This window comes from Balaenoptera musculus, chromosome 6 (genome assembly GCF_009873245.2).
Source record: "Balaenoptera musculus isolate JJ_BM4_2016_0621 chromosome 6, mBalMus1.pri.v3, whole genome shotgun sequence".
Lineage (NCBI taxonomy): Eukaryota > Metazoa > Chordata > Mammalia > Artiodactyla > Balaenopteridae > Balaenoptera > Balaenoptera musculus.
The window spans coordinates 69,132,304-69,155,415 of record NC_045790.1 but is presented as its reverse complement, the minus strand read 5'-3'; the positions used below and the strand labels follow the sequence as shown (position 1 = coordinate 69,155,415).

General features: G+C 36.5%; 1 protein-coding gene across 1 annotated transcript in view; it reads right to left on the bottom strand.

The window, feature by feature from the left end:
- The window catches only part of TMC1 (transmembrane channel like 1), a 378,985-nt gene that overhangs the window by 354,960 nt on the left and 913 nt on the right, over nucleotides 1-23,112 (bottom strand). The window contains 1 exon segment of the mRNA XM_036856685.1: nucleotides 10,879-11,062. The gene's annotated coding sequence lies outside the window, so the exon portion shown is untranslated.

Genomic DNA, 23,112 nt, shown 5'->3' with positions numbered 1-23,112 from the left:
GGAACCAAAACTTTTACTTGTAAAAAATATGATTCTATTATATTCATATGTTATATTTAACCTCAACATATCCAGGGGGGGAAATGTTGTTAAACTAAACACAATGACTTATTTCAGAGGTTTTGTATGAACATTTGTATGCTACCTACACATGTGGTTTCCTGAGCTCATCAGCCAATAAGCAGTATAAGATGGCAAAGATTTAAGAAAAATTTAGGGTGTGAACTTAAATGTAGAAATTCCAAGTTTACTATATTTTTTTCTAAAACTAAGATGAGACCATACAAACATCTAGTCACTACATTGTATACCTGAAACTAATATAACATGTCAATTATAACTCAAGTTTAAAAAAAAAAGATGAGACCAACGTTACTTCATGCCAGCCTTGGTGAATCTGCACCCCCTTGAAGCCTAATTCAGTTTTTTGAAATTCTAAGTTGGTTCTCATTTGGTATAGTAGAGATAAAACATTTGAATGACTATTTTTGTTTTGTTTTCAATCCACTGTGCTAAAATCATGTGGTTACTGCATGTACCTTATGTTCTTTAAAAGATGGTTTTAAATGAAAATGTTTTGAGACTATAAGAAGTCTTAATGCTTTTGGGCAATTACCACAATAAAACTGATTTTGAAAAGTACTCGATTAAAAGACAATTGAGGGACTTCCCTCGTGGTGCAGTGGTTAAGAATCCACTTGCCAATGCAGGGGACACAGGTTAGAGCCCTGGTCCAGGAAGATCCCACATGCCACGGAGCAACTAAGCCTGTGCGCCACAACTACAGAGCCTGCACTCTAGAGCCGTCAAGCCACAACTACTGAAGCCCGCGCGCCTAGAACCCGTGCTCCGCAACGGGAGAGGCCACCTCAATGAGAAGCCCGCACACCGCAACAAAGACCTAACACAGCCATAAATAAATAATTAATTAATTTTTTAAATAAATAAATTTATTTTAAAAAAATAAATAAAAGACAATTGAATGTGGGAAGTGACTGTTAAAAGGATATTTGAGTGGACATATTGACTCTTCTTGATTTCAAAAGTATTCTGTACGTATGAGAATTGTCTATGATATAATTCCGAGTAGAAAAGTAATGCTGCAGATTTCATTTCACATGTGAACTTTTTTAAAAAAGAAAGAGAGCACTGGAACAAAATAAAATTTTTAAAACAACTTACTCCAGGTGGTAAGGGAAGAACTTTCAGTTTTTATTTTATAAACTTCCATATTATTTTACCATTTTGTGTGCCATATAAAGTGCCACATAAAACATTGTTTACAAATAAAAAATTATATCAACTCGGTAGACTGAATCTTTAAAAAGCTGTTGTTTGGTATTCTACTCTTGGATTACTTTCCCTTCATAATCAAACCTTTGCTTCTCACATGGTGGGTCCTCAATAAATACTTTTGAGATTGAACACTGGGTTGTTTTTTTTTTTTTTTTTTGCCTATAAAAATAGCAATTTTAGATATGCAACCTAATTGTAGCTGCTCAGTGAATAAACGACAATGTTGAAAAGAACAACTGAAAATATAGGCCCCAGATTAGTGATGGCTCTGAATCCTAAAGGCAGTGCCTAAAATATCAAATGTCTCAACTAAAAGTAAGGACAAATTTGGGAACAAGCTAGAGAGCCTCTTAAAATTCCAGAGTATAAATTCCCAACTTATCTCCCTAGTTTTCAAATTTATAAATGAATATATTTTCAAAGTCTCTACAAGCTGAAGGATTCTAAATCTAGGCCAAATAACTGATTACAACAAAAAGAGTGTTGGTTAAATATGTTTTCTTTCCTTTTCTACTGAGGAACAAATAAGAGGACCTAAGCTAAATTTGTAACATTACAATTTTTTCAGAATGTGAGCCAAATAATAAGTTCTTAAAGAACAGATAGATTTTCAAGGCAAGTTGTGAATTCTCTTTCTTGCATCGCTTCAGAAGTAAGACAGAAGTGACTTTGTGTGGCTACATGACTTGGGGCCAGTTCTGCTTAGAAGCTGGTGGGAGAGATAACTGGTACTCTGAGGCTATAGTTGCTTAATGTGATGAGAAAGTTCTAGTGCATCTAATGCATCCATGCTGATTTTTCCCTCTACAAACCAGCATTTTAAGTCAGAGAGTGTCATTTTCACAAGCTTGAGCCAGCCTACATTTCCATTATTATGAATGCTCATAATTAAAACTGGAAAGAACATTTCAGTAAAAATTTTTTAAAATAAATTTAAAAAAATAAAATTGGGCTCATAATTTTAAAAACTGGAAAGAACAGTGGAAATGTAACATCTCAGAAGCATTATGCAATTGGGTAGAGTAAAAGGTAAGGAGGGTTCCTCGGGAAACTAAAAAGTGCTGGATTTTCTACCATTTCTGATATATAAATATAGTACTAGGAAGAAGAAGTATGAACACATAAGATACTCTAGGCCTGGTTTATTGATATAACATTAGGTTGACCTCTACAAAAATACTTATTAGGAATGTCATAATAATAATCATGGATATGATAACTGTTTACAGTTACAATTACAGGTTGGACCAATGCAACCTCCAGGCAAACAAAGATTTTGGAGCAGCATGATCCTCTCCACAAGCTGATATCATAGCATTTGTATGTGTTCAATGTTCAAATGGTTTGGGAACTTCATTTTCAAAAGGCAATTTCAAGACCTAAAATTGTTTTCCTCTATTTAAAAAAAAAAAATGTTTGAGAGAACCAGCTAGAGAGTTACCAACTAATTCACGTAGCAGGTATTTCTTTAAGTATTTACTTAAATACCAGTGCCTGGTACCATGATGAGCACTGGGACACAGAAATGGAAAAACAAACATGGTTTGATGATTATGCCAGCTCATATATAAAACATGTTTGTTAATATGACACATTACCTATGGGGGGAAATAACATACTTTCAAAAGCGATTTTCTGCCTCTGGTTTAGCAGAAGGTGCTAAACCACAAAAATTCACAATTCTGTGCACACACAAAAATTCACAATTTCTTCAGTATGAGTGTGGAAATGTACATATATTTTGGCCTTTGAAAGAGAATTGTTATTAAAATTTTAATGATAATAACTACTGTTTATTGAGTACCATTATTGGGCCTGTATTTAATATTAACTCTTTTAAACAACCCTGAAAGTAGGTATTATTTCCATTTTATGGATGATTTATGTTGAGAAGCCCCTCCCAGAATAAGCCCATGATATTCTGAACAATTTACAGTTCCAGAGCAGCAGCTGCAGCTCATTTTAAAAGATGAAACAATAGTGACCATTTACTGAACATTTACTCTGTCCTTGCACTGTTCTAGGTCCTTTACATTTATTGTTTCATTGCATTCTCACGACAACCCTACACGATACATAATAATGTATAGATGTAGCAACCAAGGCTCAGAGAGGCTAAGCAATGTGCCCTAAATCACATAGCCAGTGAATGACCATCTAGCAGAGTTACCAACCTGGGGATCTCTGACCCTCAAACACTTACTCTCTCCTCTCTAAAATATTCCCACACTCCACTGACATCCACTTCTCCAACCTCCTTTCATGCTCTGTCCTCTGCCTGAAATGGTCTCCTCTGCTTAACTCCCTCTCAGTCTTCAAGGTTAAATGCAGATATTCCCTTTTCAGTCCCAACCACCCCAGGCAAAATTTGTAATCATAGCACATGTTTTTGCTACTAGTCTAGCACTTATCACATATTATTGTAATTATTTGTATGTATTTCTCTCCCAGGGAGGTTAAGAAGACCTTGAGTGCAAAAAATTGTTTATTATTCATTTTTGAGTTCCCAACACATAGTAAACAGCTTGGCACATAGACTGACACCCTAAGTTATTAGGTGGCAGACCTAATAACTCACACAAGCCTGCTGTAAATTAAAAGAACCTCTAAAAAAGTGACAAAAACAATCCTCCTGCCTTTATCTGTGAACCATATTTTTTTTGTATGTTTTTATTTGTCTGTTTAAAAGACCCTCAGAAAAGTAAATGTCACCACCTCTCCACCCTCTCTATTTGTCATTCTCCTAACAGGTCGTTCTAGCCTGTTCCTGCATGTTTCTGCCCTCTGAGAAAACTGTGCCTTCTCCTAGTTCAGAAAAACACAAAATAGAATTTTCACAAAATCTGTCTTAATTTTGCCTGTTTCCTGGTTAACTAAGCTATACATGGCACAGACCTCCTCTCTGGATTCTCATCACAGCGATAGGCCTTTTTCTTGCCAGTGAGAAATGTGATGACCACAAGGGAGTCTACTAGTGCCAGAAGGAAGGAGCACACTGAAAAATGGTGCATGGCTTAGCCCTTCAAACAGAGCAAATGCATTTTTGTTTACCAACATTTTATTTTCCTGTAAGGAGATAAGTAAATGTTTTGATTCCTGATTAACAGATTGGAAAGCAAAGATATAGAAAGAGTAAATTATTTGGCCTAAATCTTATTGTCCTAGAGTTTGGAATTTAATCCAAAAGTTTTTACCTTCCAGCCTGCACTCAAACTCAAGGCCAAATTTTCAGAAAATGGATTGTAGCTCTATTATTTTCTTTATCAAGACAATCAGGTCATCCCTTTAAATAACTCCTTTCTGCTTTAGAAGTGATATTAATAGACAATTATCCTAAAAACTTATATGCAAAACAGGCTAATAAAAAGATCTGGCTTTTTTAAAAGTTTATACTGAATAGAAATATAGATAATTGGCAGCGCTGTCTGGACAAAGAGTTATAGCTTTGTGGTATAAACACATAGACTGCATGTCCAAATTAGCTCAAGAAATCTCCCATTTCTTAGAGGGCGGGCTGGCTGCCAGCTCTCTAAGAGAGAAAAACACACCCTTTTAGAACATGAATCATTACATAGCACATAAAGCAAGTGTGTGAACACACACACAAACACATACACACACAGAGGCGTTTTAAATAATTGCGTGAGACTTTACAAAATATCCCTTCACCACATATAAGGTACACATTTTATCAACCAAGATCAGGTTGTCCTTTTCTCATCCATGCTGTCATAAAGGGTAGGCTATTTACCAATAGCATTGCTACATAAGAAGGCTCAAGATGTGCTGTAAACAGGGGTGCCAAACACACAGAGCAGATGACTCAGAACTGATTTTAGAGTACACACTTGTAGGCTGAACTTAGTGCCTGCAGCTGGTTATTTGTCAACCCTGTTTTAAAAACAGATTGGTTGACCTTTATGCCTAGAACTAGTTATCTTCTAAATCCCATACCTGAAGTGCAAACTTCTTAGAGAAAGAAGACCTAATCAATGCTTTTAGCATAGGTGCACTAAGATGACCATTCTTTGGAAATGTGGATTGAAATTTTGAACAAGGACAGGGGTGAGCTCCCCAAGCTGAAACACAACGGAAAACCAGAGGCAAGGTGACCAGAAACGACAGTCGGCATTTGGATGGCTCCCATCCATGTCATAAATGAGTGCAGTGAGCGTCCTTATTCTTTTTATTGTAAATATTCAAAAGTACTGACACATTACGATCAGATGGATAGCTTACAACTGAACCAAGGCCAAAATAGTTCCAAAATCCAAAGGCAAAGGAAGCCAGATATCTCAACATGCGTGCCTAAAAAGCAAGTGTAGAGCACACAATAAAATATAAAAAGAAAACTTACAAGAATAATAAATGTGCTTTTTAACTGCCTTGAGACAACAGATTCCTCACAACAATCAGTTCTACGTTAGCTAGCAAAAAGAGCTACTGCGTTGGACCAAAGATATTTTTTCCCCTTTATAAAAATTTCTGATTTCATCATAAATGCCATGGTATCACTGTCCAAGGGTCTTGGAGTTTAATGCATATTTTTAGAAGTTAATTTAATAGAGTAAAACCACAACTTGCAAATTTCTTTTCTTTTAATATTGGAAGTATACTTGTCTATTTTATACTACTTTTTGAAAAGCTTTTTTTAATAAGGCATTTTTGGAAAGAATATTTTACATACTTTTTTCAGACTAACTCTACTTCTTTTTAAAAAAAACTAATCCAAAAAAAAGTAAATACAAACAAAGAATTAAAAAATAAATACGTTCCCTATATTAAAAGCAACTTTTTTCTTGCGTGGTTTACCAGTAAACTCAAAATACACTTAAGCTGATAATTAAAATGATCTATAATTGTCTTGTCTTCACTGTTAAAAAGTCCTAGGATAAAATAATGAGAACGTTTGATACTAAAAGCTGTGCTTCCACCCAAATACACTGCAACACCCCTGAAATGATAGGTAATGAGGACATTGTTTCCTTAGGTTGCTTCTTAGAAGCATCCATAATGCTGGGTTTTTGTAGAGGCGTAGACATTTTCTTTGTGTTTTTGGTTGGTGATGGTGGTGATAGCTGTTTATGAAAGCCATCAGATATGGTTATTTATTAATACAGAAGCCTTTAAAATGCAATGAAGTCAGGAAAGATAAAAAGTCATCTTACAAATACAAACTTAACTCTTCTATCACAGTCCTAAATAACTGTACAAAAAGTGACATTTGGCTATGGAAACAAAAAATCCTTGTCTCATTATTTCTATCCTTCTCAACGTTCTCACAAGTTATATGAAAAGTTACATGGAGAAAAGAAAGGATTTTTGACAATATTTTACTGAATACATAAAATAATTTTAATCAATATATAGGGTAATATAAAATAACTCACTCAAAAATTAAAATTCCTCAAATTAAGTTAACTCAGTCAATAAATGTATTTGTTTATAATGTGGGTGTCCAGTCATATACATGTTTTTAAAATATAAGAATGTAAATATAATGTGATGGATTTTCTTGGTTATAAAATTAATAAGCATAAGCATAAAATAATCCATTATTTTTAAATGGAAAATACAGAATGGAAAACAATACTTTTACAGTTTGTTTTGGTTCTTATTTCTAAATAATATGTTTATCAATTTGGAGATTTTCTTATTAACTTCCTGTAACTGCAGAGGAGAACTGAGCTCATTACAAGACTCCACACCTCTCAATTTTCAGGATTATATCACTATTTTTAGTTTCACTATTCATTATCTTAAAATTTAAATAATTTCCTTATACCATGAATTTGTTTTTATTTAAATCTTTTTTTTTTTTTTTTGGTTTGGTGTGTAAAATATGTCACACATTCAGAAAGTCATAAAGCATAGATGTATTCTGAAGCAAACATCCATTGGCTGCTCAGATCAAGAAGAGCAATATCAGCCCCAAGAAGCTCCCTCCGTACTTTCTATGTCACAGCTCACTCCCTTTTCCTTAAATGTAACTCTCTCCTGATTTTTTTGGTGTTTACTTCCTCGTTTTGGTGCTTTACATTTTTGCTATCTAAGAATACATCACTCAACATAACAGTCTAGCTTGTTTTTGAGTTTTAAATAAATGGAATTATGCATTACATATTCTTTTACATTAGCCTTTTCTAGCTCAATATAATGTTTATAAGATTAATTTATATTGTAGCATTCAGTTGTAGTTCATTTTCTTTGCTATATAGTATTTCATTGTATAATTATACCACAATTTATTAATACATTCTCCTGTCAATAGACATTTAGCTTGTTCCTATGTTGAAGCATATGAATAAAGCTGTTATAAACTTTCTTATACATGTCTCCTGGTACACATGGGCATAGATTTCAGTTGGATATACACCTAAGAGAGGAATTGCTAGGTCACAAGTACAGTATGTTTAGTTTTAGTAAATAAAGTCAAACTACTTTCTAAATTGGTTAAACTAGTTTCCATTCCCACCAGCAGTTGTATGAGAGTTCCAGGTGCTCTACTTCCTTGGCAATCCTCACTATTTTGTCTTTTTAATTTCAGCCATTCTGATGCATATGTAGGAGCATCTCTTTGCATTTTTAATGTGCATTTCTCTGATGACTAATGAGATTGGGCACCTTATCATACGTTTCTTTACCTATTAGATATTTCCTGTTTTAAAGTGGCTGTTGAGTCATTTGCCCATTTTTCTATTGAATTGTATTTTCTTACTGAGTTGTATGAGTTCTTCATATATTCTGGATATAGGCACTTTGTTAATTATATGTGTTCCAGATATCTCCTAATCTGCAGCTTGCCTTTTTACTATTTTAATTATTTTTAATAGTCTTAATTTTACTGTAATCAAATTAATCAATCCTTACCTTTAAGGTTGGTGCTTCTTAATGTCCAATATGCTTAAAAATCATTCTGTCACGTTGAGATCATGAATCTATTCTTCTATATTATCTTCTAAAGCTTTATTGTTTTGCCTTTCATAGTTAAAGGATCTACAATTTACCTAGAATTGATATTTTTGTGTACAGTGTGAGTGGCTTAAGTTGGGTTTTTTTCCCAGATAGAGCATCCTCTTTTCCAATGCTCAGCAATGTCATTTTTGTCATCAATGTTTAATTTTTTTCATTAATTTTCAACAGATTCTCTCGACTCCTTACTGTGTAAAATGAGGGTGTTCATACCCTTACAGTTGCTTCCCCTTCCCCTGCCTACCTTTCATCTCCCAACATCTGTCAGCTAGAGCTTTACTTTAACATCATCAAAGCCGAGTGTTTATGTTCTGTTCTTAATCAAGATTAACTCCTCCATGCTTTGTGCATACGTTTATTTTAAAAGCTGATAACCAATAAACAAATTTTTTTTTTACTGCAAAGAAAATTTTATTTTATATATTACTAGTCACGAATTTGCCATTAATTATTACATAAATGCTGCCTAGTGCCATTAACCAAATGGCATGACCATTTTATGTCTACAATTCACTTCTGTATTTACAAACATAATTTTCATGACTCAATAAACAAATTTTATATTATTACAACTATTCATTATATTATTCATCATAGAGCTAGAAAGTGCTAAAAACTACATTCTCTTGCCTATGTTGCTGATGTCACAATCCTTGTGCCACTCAAAGGAAAATACACTAGTGCCAAGATTAGAGTCTCCTCTCTTACATTTTACCAATTGCTGAAAAAATAATCTTGTGTTAAATTGTTTTATATTTGGAACATGATGTTCTGGTAAAGTGTTTTGATCTACTTAGAGTTTCTGGTTATTCTTTTTTACTTTCTTAAGATTCATAGGCTTTTCCCACCATATCCTAATATCCTGCAACTTCTCATTAGCAGCAGCTATTATTTGAAAGCGATTCTTTTCTTTTCCTTGAAAACATTTTTCTGTAGGCCTGCCAATCTCTGTCCTAAAGTAGACCAGTTTTCTTCCTTGGCCTAGTACATAACTGTCATCCTTGGATATTGTTTCATTATTCTCCTAAACAAGTTTTTTTGTATAATATATGCCTGAGAAGAGGTAGACCAACTGTAAGGTTAGAGGACGCACAACCCACACAGGACCACCCTCACATGTGACATCGGTTGCAAGTTTGAGGGGTTCTCCAAATCATGCTCAGTTTTGATAATTCACTAGAAGGACTCACAGAACTCACTGAAAGCTATTATATTCATGGTTAAGAGTTATTGCAGAGAAAGAATACAGATTAAAGTCAGCCAAGGGAGGAAATACAGAGAGTAGAGTCTGGGGAAATACCCAGTGCAGAGCTTCCACTGTCCTTTCCCCATAGAGTCAAGACACATTACTTCTCCAGTATTGATTTTTGACAATAAGCACAGACGCTTGCCAACCAGGGAAGTTCATTAGAGCCTCAGCATTTAGTTTTTACTGAGGCTCCATTACATAGTCATGATTGACTGCCCTCAAGGTCAATTTTAATCTCCAGTCTCCAGGCCCTCAAGGTGTGACTCAAAGTCCAACCTTGAACCACATCCATTACAGTTTGGCTGCGCCAAAGCCCCCAGGAAGACAATAACACCCTATCAGGCATGACATTCCAGGAGTTTAGAGATTACCTCCCTAAAGGTGGTGGCAAAGGCCAGACCTCTAGTGGGGTAGGTTAAATTATTTATTAAACAATCCCACATCTTCCCCTTTCTCGGTTTTCACCCTTTTTTTTTACTGGAGTACACCCTCAAGTAAAGGTTCATAGATGTAAATTCCCACTTTAAATCTTTAGTGTTCTGAGATTTCACAATGATATGTCTAAATACGGGCCTTTTTAAAATTTATCTGACTTGGCTTTTATGGGCTGTTTGAATTTTAAAATCTCCCTTTAGCTCTGGAGATGTTATTTCTTTAACAATTCCTTCCCTCTACCATGAGTGCTTTGTCTTTCTAGAATACCTACTAGTTGGCTATTAGACATCTTGAACTGATTTCCAGTTCTGAGTCCAAAGCTTCTCCAGGGTTCTTCACGGCAGCTTAGTGACTTCTATCCTTGCAGTCCACTTCTCTCATATTCTAGGGTGTTGTTTTCTCCTCTTCTTCCTCTCTGCTCCACTATAAACTTGATAAAGCATGTTTACCTTCTTCTCATCTACTCATGACCATTTATAATTCTGCCCATCTTTGTGGACTACAAATCTTTTTTATTCTCCTAATATTATTTTAAATTATTTCTGTGAGAGATGAATAAATAAATGTGCTCACCTTGACATCGTGAACTAGAAACTGCCCTTATGAATTTAAAAAATATTTTAAAGACAGGTGGCTTGTATCTTCACAGTATGTTTCCTGTGACTATATCAGTGGCATGACACCCAGCAATGAATGCATTCCCTGAGCCTCGATTACACAATTCCAGGACAAGAGCCTCTTAGGAGAGGTATACACATAGAGCCTTATATGACACTTCTTCCTTTATCATATTACATACACAAGCTATCACATTATAAATATTAAAAGGAAAAAAAAATGACCTCAGTGACTTTATTTTTAAAATTTATTTTCAAAGCTGTTCCTATCTAAAGAAAAACAACAGAAAAAAAGTATAAAACTCTTACCAAGTTCCAGATGGCAGCTGTGGTGTACAAGAAAGAATGCTGGCTTTGGCATCAGAAGACCTGGGTTTGAGGCCTGGCTCTGCTTCTGTTGTCTCAGTAACTTTGATCCAGTTACTAAACTTTTCTGAGTCACAAATTTCTCTTCCATAAACAGACATGTGTCTGTCTCACCACTGTTGTGAGGCTGAAAACAAACAACAGACATGAAGGAACTTTATAAATTTCAATGTAAACAGAAAATAAAATACACTTTCCAAATGACTATATTCTCCAAGGGAGGTTTTGTGCAGAACTCAACAGAATCTTTTAGGGGAAAAAAAGGTCTACATCTCTGTGACCATCTTTTCTCAGACAAGGAAAAAAAAAAATCACTCAAAAATCACCTGAATTTTCCATGGGTTCCACCACATAGATAAACACGCCCACTGGAGATGATTGTAAACATAATTATAGACTCTAAAAATGGTATATAAAAACAAGTTCCTAATTCGGAGCTTATTCACTTACCCTGTCCTTCAGCAAACATACAATGAATGCCAACAATATTCCAAGCCCTTGAAACATTTTTTTAAAACATCAATTAAACCCACTACTTTCACTCACTCAGAAAGCTTCCTGTTTGTAGGGGAGATCATATATGTACCCTTATACCCATAGTACAGTATTGGGTATAACAAGTTACATATGCCTGCCGCAAACTAGTAAGAAATGATACTTCAGCCTTAAAAAATTAGTGGGTGATATTTCCCACCTATGAGAGTCACAAAATTCCAAAAGTGTGACAATATACACTACTGGAAACAATGTCGAGAAACAGGGTCTCCCAAACATTGCTGTTGAGAATGTAAGATGGTACAAACCTTATAGCAAAGAACTTGGCACTATTTAACAAAATTAGACATAACTTTATCTTGTATTGCTGAGACTCAGCAATCCCACCTCTTGGAATGTATCCAAGATTCACTATCAAAAAATGAAAAGACACATGCACAAGTCTATTCACTGCAGCCCTATGCATAATATCAAAAACTGGATGGGCTTCCCTGGTGGCGCAGTGGTTGAGAGTCTGCCTGCTAATGCAGGGGACACGGGTTCAAGCCCTGGTCTGGGAAGATCCCACATGCCGCGGAGCAACTGGGCCCGTGAGCCACAACTACTGAGCCTGCGTGTCTGGAGCTTGTGCTCCGCAACAAGAGAGGCCACGATAGTGAGAGGCCTGCGCACAGCCATGAAGAGTGGTCCCCGCTTGCTGCAAGTGGAAAAAGCCCTCGCACAGAAACGAAGACCCAGCACAGCCAAAAATAAATAAATAAATACAAAAAAAAAAACCTGAAAAAACCCAAATGTCCATCAATAGGAAACTTGTTGAAAAAAACATGGTCCAAAAAAATGGAATATCACACCACCAATTAAAATAAAGGGGGTGAGAGTGAAGGTCTCTAGTACATGACCTCCAGAATATGTTGTTAAATGACAAAAGCTAGGTGAAGATACGCATTAGTATACTACCACTTGGGAAAGGGGAATGTATAAATAAATAAATACATATATTTGCTTATTTTAAAATGGAGCAGGAGAAAGAATAGTCTTTTCAATAAATGCTGCTAGGAAAACTGTATACATACATCCCAAAGAATGGAGTTGACCCTTATTATACCATATACAAAAATTAAAATGGTTCAAAGACATAAATATAAGACCTAAAACTACATATCTCTTAGAAGAAAACATAGGATAAAAGCTTCATGAAAAGAGAAAAAAAAAATTTTTTTAAAGAAAAAAAAAAAAAAGTAGGCTTTCAATTGGCTAAAATAAGTAGAGGAACATCCCAAGAAAAGGGAACTAAGTTCACAAAGGTAACAGATATAGCAAAGTAACGCTTTGTTCTGGGAACTGCAAAAAGCTTGGATTGCCTGAAGAATGGGTTCTGTATAGAAGATATGAAGAATAGGCCATAAAGGAGAGGGCCTCTTATAACAGGTTAATGCATATGGACTTTATTCCATAGGCAATAAGTAACCTTGGAAGGTTTTCATTATCAAGGGGATATGTAATAAAATAGAGCTTAATACCAATAATATTTTACTTTTGTATTGATCTTTATTCTTTTTTTTTTTTTTTTTTAGACCATGCCGCACAGCATGCAGGATCTTATTTCCCCGACCAGGGGTCAAACCCGAACCTCCTGCAGTGGCAGCGTGGAGTCTTAACCACTGGACCACGAGGGAAGTCCCTTGATCTTCATTCTTTACAAATTGCTTTTACATACATGATCTCATTTGATCCCCGCCATAATTCTATAGTGGAGGTGTTATTACTACTTGTCAGTAGAATAATCTTTAAACAAGACATAGGCCCAGGTCTTATATGATTTCAAATTCAATCTGCTTCAAATCTACTTCCATTGTAGGAAGACTGATTTTTTTTTTTTTTTTTTTTAAGACTGATGTTTTGAAGTTGTGTGCAAAATACACTAAAGCGAGAGGATACTGAAGGCAGTAGGGCAGCTCCTGAAGAACAAAGGAACTGCTGAGACAGAGCTGGCTTTTAGGAGCCAGCGTTTAGCCAAGTAATCGAAAACCAATGAGCAGGCTTCTTCTCTTCTAGAAAGTTTGACTCTGCCACGAAGGCAGCGGGAACAGGATTATGGAGATGATCTCAAATTTCTTTAAAATTCCCCCATGGTACTGAGCACTGTCCTAGGCACCGAGCGCTGCCAAATAGGTGCCTGGGGCATTCATTCCTCTCCGTGGGCACTAACACTACATGCCAAGGACCGGGAGAACCTTAGTCCCTACACTGTTCTGAACTGTACTACCTGCTTCCAATTGCCTACTGCAGACCCAGATCACACCACTCCAACAGAATGAAATCAGATGCCTCTTCCAACACGACAAAGATATGTTTGTTTAAATGACAACTGTAGGATTCCGCCAAGGACATGTGGGCCATGTGAAAACTGGAAGCACAGAGCTCACAGCTGTTCATTTCAACAGTCAAGAGTGGACAACTGGTAAGAATCCAAACAATTTTTTATTGTTTAAGTCTTAGGTGCTCTTGTTTTTCTAATAGCTTCCCTGCTACCGATGCAAATTTGATCTCTCAAAATAAGGATTTTTCAGGAAAACGTCTTGCATATGTTAACAAAGACACGTTTGATTCGACTTCTCTAACACTGAAATATAAAGTGATTAAGATGAAAATTTCCTAACATCATATTACCTTTAAAGGTTATTCTAAAATAGTTAAAACATTAAACTCCAGCTTTGTTTCAAGGCCCCCTCCAGGTTCTGTCTTGGCGTAAGCTGAGCCTTCACAAGACTCCAGCGCTGACTCACTCACCTAGTTCAGACCTTTCTTCAGGGTCCCTGAGTAATGCTGATAGAAGTGTTAAAGCAAAGGATTAACATCCCTCATCCCAATTCCCTCAAACAGTAGTTTTCTTTTTTCTGCTTTTTGTTTGCTTATTGTATTTTAGCTCAAGAAATCCTGTCTTTACAAGAAATCTTTTGTTGAAGTCCACTATATAAAACTGCTAAAAGCAGAGTTGTAGTTGAAGGAGACAGGAAAAGAGGTGAGACCTGATTATTTATCCTCCCTTGGGCCCAAAGCCTTTTGCTGGACACACAGTAAAACAGCTGACCTTAAAGATTTCTGAGGTTAACTTAGAATTTGATCTTCAAGATTTAGGAGCATAAAAACACTGAGGTAGACCAACCTCCTGGGTGTGAGTAATAGAGCAGTCTACTTGATCGCTTCACTCATTCATTCTTCCCACAATTATTCACTGAATATTTATGAGGTGCCAGGCACTGTTCTTAGCGCAAGGGATATAGCAGGAAACAAAAGAGACTAATTTTGTGCCCTCATGGAGCTTACAAGATAGTTGGGGGAAGACACTTAATAAAGACATAAATAAAAGTATATATGTTTGATGTGATAGAAAATGGATATGAAGAAAAGTAAAATAGGATGAGGGATAGAAAAAGGGTATATACGTGTGAGTGTGCGTGTGTGTGTGTGTGTGTGTGTGTGTGTGTTTGCGCTCCTTTATGTGGTGAGTTGGGAAAGGCCTCCCTTGTGAGGCTGACCTTTAATCGGGGAGTCAATAAAGTGAAATATCTGGAACAAGAGCTATTCAGGTGGAAGAAAAAGTAAGTAGAAAAGCGCTGAAGCAAGCGAGTGCTTGGCATGTTTGAGGAAGACCGAGGAAGCCAGAGTGACAGGAGCAAAGCAATGAAGAGTGACAGCAGTAGAAGATGAGGTCAGGAGGATATCAGCTCCTCGGGGGAAGAGGCCAGATCACCCTCAATGTCGCTCTGCAGGGGCCAGCTGCAAGTTATGGAGTGGGTGGTCAACAAACACGTGTTGGAGAGAATCAGAAAGTCCATTGTTCTAATAAAAAGAACAAATTAAAGAGTATATATAATTTCTTAGTTCTTCCATGAGAAAGTCTGAGGTGGAAATTTTGTAATGTATTTGTCTGATTAGAGTCCAGAACATCTCCTCCCTCCCTAGTGACCCCTGCCTTGGAGACAAAGTGCCTTCAGTGTTTTCAGGGCCACATCTCCCACCAAAGTCAGTTTCTGATGTTCTTATTGCTCGGATTACATAGGATGGAATGTTCCAAGGAAAATGATGACTAGTGAAGGATGAACAACATTAATAGATTAGATCCCCTGGCACATAGAAATCACTTTTAGATCAGAAAAGAAACAAATTGTTGCAAAATCAATGGCCTTGCACTGTAGCTCTGAGCTTCACAGAACTTCTGTCAAGTGTAGTTTTGGTCAACGATGTCACTCCCTCAGCCACTTAGAGCTGCATTAAGCACAATTCCAGAGCTAAACTGATATTATGAGGTAAAAATTGGTTGACTCTTTTACTTGTATTTCTGGGAGCAGGCCACTTTTAGCATAATTTCTTAAGAGGAGCAATTTTCAAATAAGGTTTTATGGCAGGCTTTGTCTTGTGTTTCTTTTTGTAAGGATAGCCATAGTCTCATCATTCCCTCTCTTGGGACCCACCATCCGCCACGAAACATGACTGATTTCCTGGTTTCCTAATCCCCTTTGCAATTTGTGAGTGAGTTAATAACAGCAAAAAAGTCATTCTATTTGCAACTCTAAATATATCAAGATTGCCAGACTGTTCAAGAAAAAAAATGCAATCTTTGCTTTTAGATTTTTTCTTAAAGGGATATTTCATCTTTGTTGTAATGAAGTTAATTCCAGACCACACACCAAAAAAAGCCATAAATCTGTGCAACATAGATAATGAAGTAACTTAGACTGTTGACTGCAGGTGAAACAAGGAAGAGTAGAATATTTTGTAGGCCTATTATGAGTAGAAGCAGGACATTACATTTAAACTGCATGACATTAAAAGTCAAAAAGGATAGGAACTTTTGCTGTCAGAGAGTTTGTTTGGTTTGGTTCCTCATCAGCACCCTTTGTGCCCTGATATATTAGAATGCAAGCCAAGTGGTAGGCCTCTTATCCTTTTTACCTTTTCCTGTCTCACAGGGAAAGGTACTGACCCTGTGGATAGGGTAAGTCAGCAGCTCTGACCTTACCATTTATACAGCTGGGTTTATGAAAAGATATTCACTGCCAGTAGTTCACAATGAAGGTCCTGCCAAACTCCTTGACGACCATGCGGCAGGTCATCCACTCACCTGCTCCAGGTATGATCTCCCTCACCTTTCCTCAAAATAAACAGTACTTGGACTAGGGTGACCAACCATCTAGGATTGCCCACAACTGAGGGATTGACTGGGACCTGGGACTTCTAGTGCTAAAACTGGGAAAGTCCCAGGCGAAGCAGAGGAGGTGCTCACCCTAAGTTGGATCCCCACAGAGTATGAAGCAGCTCTTGACTGGGAGCTGTGGACAGTGGGCCTTGGTGGAGTTGCACGGCTCCCTTTTACCACAACCAGGGTAATGCCTCACTGTCCAGGCCTTTGAGGAACACCATGTAGAAGTCCTCTCATTTGTCCAGTACCACGGTAACCTCTGACAATTTCCACGTTAGCAAAATGGGGACAATAATTGTGCCTACTTCCTAATTCTTCTATGAGAATTAATTAAGTTAATATTAATATGTATAAAGTGCTTACAGCAAAGCTTGGCACTTAATCAGTGCCTAACAAATGTTACCTACTGTCATCATGGTCATTAGTTTCTGGATGGGAGAGAAATGATGCAGGACTTCACACTGTAGTTGATTCTCTCCTAGTGAATCTTAACCAGCTTATGCATATTATCTTTTCAAAAGTGAGAAAAGAAAGAGAGAGGAAGGAAGGAAGAAAGATAGGAAAGAAGGAAGGGAAGGTGGAAGGGAAGAAAGGAGGGAGGGAGGGAGGGAGGAAGGAGGGAAGGAAGGAAAGAAGGAGAGATTACGGTTAGTAAAGTCAGTTAAGATTTATCTGCTTTCTTAAAAAGTAATTCTACCCACAAGGACTGACATTTGAACAAGGTCAAAGTCCATATGAAAAATATTTTTAAAAATGGAAACAATTGGTATTAATACATGGCATTTTCAGAATAAGTTACTGCTCTTATCAACACTGTTTATCATAGTTTAGAAATGCAAACAATCTGACCATCCACCAGTAGGATAATGATTAACATAAATTATGTTACATCCGTACTCAAATTCTGTTAATTGAATGTGTTAAAATAAATAAGGTCAATATTTATGCACTGATATGGAAAAGATCCCCAAAGCATACTGTTGCAGAACAATATATACAGCACAATTCCATGTATGTAAACAAATCACAAAGATGTCTGTCTCTCTCTATATATAAATGTAAGTACATGAATGCATAAAATAAGGTTTGAAAGTATAGACACATAAGTACCTAAGGATTATCTTTGGGAAGAGGAGAATGGGTTGGGGGTTGCTTGAACAGGAGACTCATTTTTATGTTAAAATCGTGTGCTGCTTGAAATTTATTCTCCGAAGAGAATATATTCATATATTATTAATCCTTTGTAATTTTTTTAAATAGCATAATAAAACAGATGTAGAATAGAATTGCACCCCAAAATTCTTTTGTTATTTTTCTCCTTCTTTTTCCTTCATCCTCAATATACCTCCAAAATAGGAAAACAAATTTGCTGTAAATGGCAAAGCATCCAAGTTACTGCAGATGAGGTGTATGGGATATAATTCACTAACTGATAATGAGAGTTGACAATAGTAAAGAGCCCACAAAATTATACCCAAGTACAAACTGAAAGAAATAGCCACCCTGTTGAATATGTTTAGCAATAAGTTCTAAAAAATTGATGGCTGTTTTTAACCAATGGCATCTTAATAGTCATAGAATACAAAAATCGAAGACTAACGTTACGTTTTTCTGAGGTCTTTGCAAACTAGATAATGGTAATAATCTGGATTAAATCTTGTATCACGATTTTAGGGAGGTTGGGATGGGTTACTGTGTGAGCACATCCTTTTGTAGCATTAGCGGTATCAGCGCATAACCTGAATCCTGAAGATGCTGTCTAGAAGACTTCTGTGCTGGGTGGACAGCTGAAGAGGACCCTCTAAAAGTCTGTAACTATGACTAGTTTAGGAAAGGTATTACTGCATTGGAAAGGACTTGAGCCTCAAAGACTGACCTGGGTTTGACTTCACTCTTCAATAACAACTATATGATTTGAGATACATTACTTATCTCCTTGTACCTCTCCCCTACCTCTGTCAAAAAGCATAATCATCACTACTTCAAAGGATTATTGTAAAAATTAGAAATAAGGTATATAAAAGCACAAAGTAAGCACAAAATAAATACTAAATATATTTGCCTGAAACTTATATAGTTCCTTTAATCCTTATGCAGTTACACTGTTGTACTGGTTTTCATTTTTAAAAATAATTTATTATGAATTTCTGGCTTTTTACCCTTTTTAAAAATTCTACCTTAACTATAAGGTCAAGTGATTACAAAAGAATAAAGCTTTTAAAAACATTTAATGAACAGAAATTTACTCATTCAAATATGCACTCAAAGAAATCATGGGGTCTTATAATTGCCAGGGGCTGAAGAAGTCATCTGGTTGAATCTAACTCCTATTGCATGAAACCTTTATTTCATACTCTACTCCTGAAGGCTACTCAAAAAGAAGCATGCTTCTTAACCTCTAAGCCAGAAAAAAACGGGGGGAGAGAAGTCTTTTTGAAAGGAAGAGCTGGACTAGAAGAGAAGCCACAAGTGTACCTGGAGTATCAGCACCTACCTCTTTCTAGCAGAACCACTGCACCAGGTGATAGCATTTACATCTATGGAAGTGAGTGAAATCGCTCTGAGAGTAGGTGTAGTAGAGAAACAAAGAGTGCTTGGGTGCTAGACTTAAGGAACGCCACATTTAGAAGTTGGATAGAGAGGTTAGAACCGGCAAACGAGACTTAGGAGTTGCCTATTAGGTTGGAAGAAACTATCTAATCAGAGTTTCTATTGAGGTCACAGTTTTAGGTGAGATGAGTGATATACAAGATATACAAGGGTGGTTCACATTAGAACGGGAAAGATAATTACGACGTAAATTAAAAGAGGAAATGCTCCTGGAGAGGCAGCAGAACATTGAACCAAGGGACAGAAGGCTAGAGTTAAATTCCCAGCTCTGACTCTTACTAGATGTATTGGACAGGACACATGAGTTTGCCCTGAGCCTCAGTCAACTCCTCTGCAAAAGGAGAGATGATAATACCTATCTCAATGGGCTGCTGTAGGAGTTCACTGAATTAATGTATTCGAATATACACTGTAAATGAAAAAATGTTACACAAACTCTCTGCCTAGAACTTACATTCTTCCAGGACGAGGGCCCACCCTACCCATTTCTCTCTTACCAGTCTTCTGATTGAATCCTGACCTCCCTGATGGTAACCACCTGCTTTCTGTGATCTTTTTCTGTTGCCTGACAGCTAGGGCCTTAGTGCCAATTGCCACTGCCCGAGCTCTGTACCATTCTAGTTGCCGTGGGGCACTTGCCAAATCACTGACCCCATTCCTGACTGTCTTTCTGGCCCACCTACCACCTATGAGCCCAAGTTATGACATGCTCCAAAGTGTTGTTTCAGAGCCAACCCCACATATAACTACTGAGATTCAAATCACATACTTAACATCTATATCTAGATTGTTTGCTCAGTCACAAAGATTTCTTAAAGTTCTTGAGACCAAAGTACCTTGTGTCTTACAAAGGTGATATCCACAGCAATACATATATATATACACACACACACATAGATATTCATCAATTTCCTTCACCTTAAGTTAATTTGCATAAATAATAAAGGCTTTTGTTCATTTAAATAGTCATAAAAATTGTTTATGGTTATGATGAAAATATCTGGATTGTGTCTAAAAGCCTTCTCTAATTAGGTAAGCCATCCATGCCATTTATTTGAAGATTCTTTGATCAAGTTGTTTTCATTGAAAATAAGTATGGCTTTCACATTATCAAAAGGTCTACACTGTAATTAAATTGCTACTTGTTTTATCACTTCCCTGGGGAAAAATACTCAGCCAGTCACTTCTTGAGCTAGGTCTAAAACCAATCCATTATTGGACTCACTGATATTTTAATTACTATTTAATTACTAATTATTAGAGGAAAAAATTTTAATTAAATAATGGTATGTTCTACTCTTAATTTTTTAATTAGTTGATTTGCTCTAAATACAATATTATATCCTTTCAGCCAATCATTTTGAAAATAATAAAAATACAGTTGAATCTTGTTACCTTGATCTTTGAGATCTGGGAAGGGGATAAAGAAGGAGAGAGAAGAAGGGTACTATGTGAACATCAAATGACACCTAATGGTTTTTAAAACCCCAGCAAAGACTTTGTGCTTCACCAAGCTCTACTCAAGCACAGAGAAAAAATGTAATACCCATGACAGGGTGTTACAATCATGCCATACATAGAAGCAATTCTTATTCCATAATGGAAAGCTCCATGTCAAACTAAAATAACTCCAGGTCTTTTATATTTTACAGTGGACTAATAACCTTTATTGCTATTTTTAAAAGATGTTAGTTTCTACTTTCTAAGAAATTGAATTAATTTGCTCTTCTCCAATTATCAATCCCCTTTTTGGCTCATCCCTAGATTACAAAGAAAAATGTAAGTGAACCTGTAATGACTTTACCTGAATTCTTAAGCAGAATACAAACTGTTCCAACTTTCTCATATGACACGCCAGTTTGCTATAGTTAACTAATTTAAGGAAATAAGCCTAGTTCCACTGGTGATGGAGATGACTGGCAATGGAACTCAGATTTGGGTGAGTTTTCAGCATCCATTGTCATTGGTTATATGCTCCCATAGCATTCTGTCTTTCTTTCAAAATATTTACCAGCTCATTACATATTTGCATGATAATATTGTTAACGTCCTTCTCCCTAATATGACAGAAAGATCCATGAGAACAAGGGTAAGATCAATTTTTTCCCACCAATGTACATTCCAGCACCCAGTTTAGTGGGTACCTAGAATGTAGCAAGTGTGCAAAACATTTTTATGGAAAAAAATGAATAAAAAAATAATTGAGTTAGTATTATTTTCAAGGAGTATTTAGGAATGGATCAGTACCAGTCACCTGGTATGTCCCATATAATGAAATTCTACAAAAGGTATTTTTTGAACAATCAATAATACCACATTTCGAGCACACACCACTTTCTCTGGTACTTTTTGCAGAGGCTGGTTTTAACCTTCTCTGATGACCATGGTGACAGCCCTTTTGCATACTATATTAAGAGCATTCTGCTATATATTTTTGTGTTCTATAGTTTGTCTTTACAGACCAACTGAAAATTTAGAACACCAAAACAAAAACAAAAACACTCCTTAGGAGCATATCCCCTAATCTGTTACACCAGAAATATGAGGAAAAAATTTCTTTTTAACTTTTTCCCTTCACATGGTGTGAACATCTGATTGAGAGATCTCTTACAGCATGGTGGGGTAAATCAATGGTTCTCAAACTTGAGCGTGCATCAGAATCACACGGAGAACCTGTTAAAACACAGATCACTGGACAAACCCTCAGAGTTTGTGATTCCACAGGTCTGGTGTGGGGGCCTGAGAATTTGTATTTCTAACAAGTGCCCAGGTGATGCTGATGCTGCTGGTCTGGGGACCACACTTTGAGAACGACTAGTGTAGGTGCTGGAAGGGTAACCTGCTAAAACTAGGTTCAATGCCAGGTATATTCCTGGTTGAAATAGTCTCATAGAGAAAATTATAAATGGTTGGTAGAGAAGACAAATTATCAGAAGGTGCTACATATTATGCAATACATTATTAAATAACCAGCTTGCCTTATTACTTAGCTGGGTTTTTTTTTTTCTTTCAATTACACTTCTTCAGGAATTATCTTGTTTCACTTTTTAATAACTAAAATGGGAGGAGGGTGAAATCTCTAAGTTATTTTTGTCCTCAGTAAGAACCACCTCCATTCATTCCCTGTCCTTCAGTGCCTCAAGGAAGTCACTTATCCTCTTTAGTCATTATTCACTTATCTGTAAAAAATGGATATATAGTACCTATCTCAGTGCTGTGAGGATTAAATGAAACCCTAAATGAAAAATACTTAGCCTCCAAAATGGTCTGTAAATCGTAGCTGCTATGTTTTTACTAATTTGTCTACTCACTCAAGAAAGTAAATTTCAATGGTCCTGGGACCAGTGTCTGAAACTACCAATACTTATATTTCTAACACTTTAATTGCCTACAGCAGTAACTCTAAACTGTAAAGAAAAATGTTCAGTTATGTTCTAGGGATTCCACTTACTGTGGCAGAGAACTGTTTGATTTGGAAATTTTGGCACAGGGCACCAGGACAGCATTCTCCCAAATACACAAAATTATAAAGAAGAATCACCTGGAGCACTACTTAAATATTCAAGTTCCTGAGCTCCACCGCAGACTCCCAAAACTATCTCCAGGGGAAAGGCCTAGGTGATTATTTAAAAGTAGACAATTACTCCAGGTGATTTTTCTGATCACCAAGTTTGGGAAACAACGAAGGGACCTCTCACTCCAGTCTAATGGTGGCTATTAGAAGCCCTAAACATCGTTTCTATTTATTCATTAGGCCATTGTTTACTAGAAAATTTCGTAAGTCCTTTCTGTCTTACTACTTTTGTTTTTTGAGTTGAATTAAAGTCACCTGGAGAGGCCAGCTGCAAGTGGGTTTTTTTGCTGGTGCT